This window comes from Carya illinoinensis, chromosome 2, assembly GCF_018687715.1.
Source record: "Carya illinoinensis cultivar Pawnee chromosome 2, C.illinoinensisPawnee_v1, whole genome shotgun sequence".
Lineage (NCBI taxonomy): Eukaryota > Viridiplantae > Streptophyta > Magnoliopsida > Fagales > Juglandaceae > Carya > Carya illinoinensis.
The window spans coordinates 6,950,057-6,955,475 of NC_056753.1; positions in this window are offsets into that span (position 1 = coordinate 6,950,057).

Below are 5,419 nucleotides of genomic sequence, written 5' to 3' on the forward strand. Positions count from 1 at the left end.
TGCCAAAATTCCTTCATCCTAGGGCTACCAAAGTTACTTTGTCATTAGGGTTTGATAGGGTGGCTAAAATTTACATCATCTAGGATTTCAAAATTCTAGGGTTTCTTACATCTCTAAATTTGCCAATTGTTTAAAGTGTCATTTCATTGATTCTCTTATATTCCTTATCAATTTCATGTGTTTGAATTCAATTGTTTGATTTTCACAATTGAATCAATTGTTTGTGATTGAATTAGTGAGGAAAAAGAAAAGAAAGGAAAAGAAAAGCAAAGAAAAGAAAAAGAGAAGAAAATTTGAAAAAAAAAAAAAAAAGAAAGAAAGAAAAGGATTTTGGGTATAGTTGTTTGAAATACTTGCAATCTAAAAATTGAATGATTTGGCATTGATTGAACTTTATCATCAAATGGGCTTAATACATCTTTTAGCTGGTATCTTATTTTGTAAATACTCTTTCCCTCATATAAATTTCTTGAGTCTCGTGTCATTTTATTCCTTTATTGTTTCTTACTCTTATTTATTGGACATAATTACTAGTTAGAATAAAATAAGATTGTATTGCTTTGATTGATTTCAATTAGTTATTAAAGAACTTGAACGGGAAAACTCTTGAAGTAAAAGGCAAAAGAGTGTGAGATCATTATCGGGAAAAAGTCAATTAAGAGTGAAACACGAGTGAAGTGCTATTATTCGAGTGTAAACATGTAAGTGAGCGTATGAGGTCTTTTCCCACTAACATTCTCTTTGTATAGTGCATACGATGTCTCATAAAAGTGACTCATCACCAAAGGAGATGGTAGATAACTTCTTTATGTTGCAGGTCATGCAATAACAATTTAAGCTGTTGAACATGATGTTAAGGGAAGTGGAGGATATGATAGATCATCGAAATACAATGAGTAGAAATCTACAAGGTGAGAGATATAGGAGGAGACGTGAACATGAGTATGAGAATGAAGGGCATGGTGAGTTTCTTATTGCCAGGCGTGCCCTCAATATACAAATTAAAATAGATAATATGGAACATCAAAGAGAAAATATTTTTCATACTAGATGTCACGTCAACAACAAGATATATAGTATGATCATTGATGGTGGGAGTTATACTAATGTAGCTATCATAACTTTAGTTGAAAAATTAAATTTTCCTACCTCGAAACACCCTAGGCCATACAAATTACAGTGGTTGAATGATTGTGGGGAGGTTAGGGTAAATAAGCAAGTGCTTGTATATTTTTCAATTGGAAAGTATTAGGATAGGGTGCTCTGTGATGTTGTGCCTATGCATGTTGGTCATATTTTGTTGGGGAGGTCATGGCAGTGTGATAGAAGGGTGATCCATGATGGGGTCAAGAATATATACAGCTTTGTAAAGGATGGCAAAATAATCAAACTGGCTCCTTTAACCACAAAACAGGGTGAGGACCAACTGAATCTGAAAAGTAAGGTTAATGAAAAAATAAAGAGTGAAAAGTAAGGCTGATCAAAAAATAAAGAGTGAAATTTAGATTGATCAAAAAAGAGAGAGTAAAAGTGAGTTTGAAAGAAAAAGAAAGAGTGGGAGTGAGATTGAAAAAAAAAATAAATTGTGAAAGCTCAAGAAAAAGAGAGAATGAGTTGAAAAACAATCGTGAGGTCGAGATTTCAAAAAAAGATGATGAAAAAATTTATAAAAATTGATGAATTTTATTTATTGTAAATTGAGTTTATCTTCTCTTGTTCTTCATTGAACCTTTAAACTTATCAAAGGTAAATCACAACCTTTGTGGCATTCTTCCTTTGTAATCTAAGTTCTTGAGACAAGTTCTTCAACGGGTCTAAATTTTAATATAGTCTAGATTCTTGAAACGAGTTCCTCAACAGACCTAGATTTTTCATCCATTGACTTGATTTTATCTTTCTTGAAGTGAGTTTTCAAATTGATTGTGGGTTCAAAGGATTCCAATTCCGTGGATTCACATCAATACTTTTGAGTGATGGTGTACCACTAGTGGTAATAGCTCTCAAAATTCAGAAATCCTCATAAATAGTGTGATAGTTATATATCAATATTCTTTCTTCGTTTAGAGATTAGAAAAAAAATATTTATAATATGACCCCACTAAAGATGTTGAATTCAAATAGTAGGAAACCCAACATAGAATCTCATAGTCACTTCACTTATATGATCCAAGCTGATGTTGTTGATCTGATTGATAAAAGAAAAATGGAGTTAATAGAGGTATAAATCCATCTCTTGTCACTAATTGAGTTTCATTTAGATAACCATTGATCAAAAATTTATTGAAACTTTTTTTTTAAAGAGTTAAATAGTTGATTCTCGTAGGAGAATTAGAATGTTAGCTTTTGTAATGTTTAGGCATGAAGTAATGTGAGTGCATCATTTTTGCTTGTATTATTTAGGTACAAAAAATAAATGAATGTTGCTGGTACTGTTTACATGTGACCTAAACTAACAATCTAGTCAAATATATCCAATGTGACTATTCATTTTTTAACAACTTATTGAATAAAATGGGATTCTTTGAACACTATTGATAATCTTAGAAAAGTATTCTAAGAAATATGACGATATGATTGTCTTAATTATTAATTGTCACCTAATGAAAGGTTTTCCATACAATGAGGTGATGGAAATAGGTTTGTGAAAAGTAGCTAAAACTTCACATCTTGTGAGACTGTATATAAGAAAAATAGTTTTCAGAAACTCTTGTTCAAAATCCATAGACAATTAGTGAGATGGAAAATAACTAAAGAATTTAGTTTTCTTGTACTATTTAATGTTTCTATTATGGTTTGCTCATGGGAGTTAAAACTTGAGATTTGGTTAGAGGGTAAATATGGTTTACTTAATTAAGTGAGTTTGTGATGCAATTGTCGTTAAAAGTAATTACTAAACTATTGTGATTGTCTTTGGGAGTAAATGCCTTAATCGCTGTACCCTTAAAGAAAAATAAATGAGTTATCTCATATGCTTGTATTAAGTACAGCAGATTCAAATGAAATCTTGAAGTCACAAATTGAGTTTATTGAATGAAATTTGTGGTCACCTTGTAGATTCTTAAAAGTCACAATAAAACTTACTGACTAGAATCAAAGGTTTCTATTGTGGGTTTGACCTTAAATAAGATTTTCAATAAATCATCGCTGACTTCATGGTTGTGCAAAGGACTTTTATATATAAAAGCAGAGTCTCTTAGTAAGAGCATGTTTTGGAAAGTTATTACACATAAAAAAAAAAAAGTTATTACACATGAGATTGTGCGTGGAGAGAAATGGTTATACGCCACTTAAGAATAGTGGTTTGATTATTTTTAGTTGACCATGTGATTTCTCTCCATCATGGTTTTGCTCACTATGCACATGACACTAATGTGTTCTATGATCATGTGATGTGATTGGAAGTATTTTTTTTTTTTTATATAAGCATACACATTCACTATAGATTTGGGAGTTATGATGAAAAAGGTATATCGACAGGTATAGATCAACTCACTCACACGAGTGATCACCTTTGACACTACAAAGAGGTAGCGAGCAAAAATGAGATAATGTGTCACTCTATACATGTCCAAAGAGGGGTGAGTTATAGGACACAAAAGATATATCACCTTAGTGGGAGCTAAGATGAGGTCCATCATATTTAAAAGGACTGTGCATGGTTACCCGCAATCCATATAGCATGTGGTTTAGCTAGATGCGAGATCCTTTTTGGCACTTCAAATAGCGAGTAAATAGAGGAATTTGGATAGACATTGAGATAGCGACTAAATTAAGATTTGTACAATGTATTGAGGTTAAATATACGCTCTTTATTTTTTTTAAAAGAAAATTCTACTGTAACACGTATCTACATGTGCTTTTGTTACCAACAGTAGAGGTGAGTGAATGAATCCCTGCTTTTTTACCGTGTGAGTCTTATAGGTCATAACTAATAATCTTAATTTATTTATATTCTTAGGAGACATTTGACTATGTCACAAGGTTGATGTTTTAGTGTCTGCTACTTTGACCTATTACCTATGGCCATGAATGATGCGGTCTAAATAGACATTGCTGGAAAAATGATTGGACTAAAACTGAATGACATGAATCTGAAAGAAAGACTATTTGGTAACACATCAATAATGGTGTGTACTCACAGTTAGCAAGTTATGTTGTTTCGTGGGAATTGTGACATAGCTGTGAGTACATTATATTTTATGAAAATTAAGCATTACTTTGAGTTATTTGGACTCAAGAGGGATTATGGATGCTTAGTCTGATGTGACCAAATGAGTCGGGTATAACGAGACACTTTTATGGATGTTACTATGTTAGTATTCTCTCGGAAGAATTTAGTATAGTGCTCTCATTTTTCTTTTACAATTATACTCGATAATTGCACAACCTATTTGCCAGTATGAACAAGACTGAGAACATATTAAGAGATGCAGACATAGGGTCTTGCTCACTATGTGTGAGTGGGAAATGCAAGAAGAGGGCACCTATAGTGGACACGCCTTTCCCCTTATCTTGGGATCATAAAGTGGCTCTTAAATCACTTCATAAGCCTTGATGGCTAATCCTTAATGGCCAACCAAGGGTTCCAGTTAGAGGGGCTATGTATTCCCACCTTTAGATGTCATGCTTCAAACTTGTAACAACTAAGTGCAAATATCTCTCTCAAAGAATTCTCTCTAGTCCTAACATTTAGGTTGCAGAATATGTGGGTGTTGCTCTAGTCTTACCACATAGTACACTCTAACATCGATACAAGAGGATTTTGGATAAAAAACAACTACAACAGAGAATCTATGAAACAACCGCATTAGATTTATGATTTGCCAACGAGATAATATATTATCGCTTTCGTTGTGTACTTTGATATAATATTTCTAACAATAACACATTTATTGTACGACTTATTATAATTATTAAAAGAAAATCAAAGTCAAAGTACTAATACATTTTTATATATACTAGTTAACATAGAAGGATTCCACATCAACATAAGTGAGCAAGGCATATCACTAAAATGGCTTGTAAATAGGTTTTTTGTTTGAAATTATGTGGACCAGACAGGGAGTCACCAACAATATTGTGCGTTCAGCATAGGCTGACACTTCATCAACATGTTGTGTGACAAACGAGATTTGATTTTAGACGCATGAACCCTATCTAGCAACATGATTTGCCCATTTAGTTTTGTCTATTGCTTATTGCAATCCCCAGCAAAAGATCACCAATGCAATAAGAGCTAAACGAGAACCTATACATGAGGAATAAAAGATAAAGACATGCTAAACAAGCTATATCAATCTTCTTGCATGTATGACTAGTCTCTCAGCCCATCTTTGGCACCAAATTATTGAAAACTCCTGCCTACTCAAAGTAGTTCCTAAAAAGAATAGTAGCTCCTAACAGTATGAATTGCTTATGA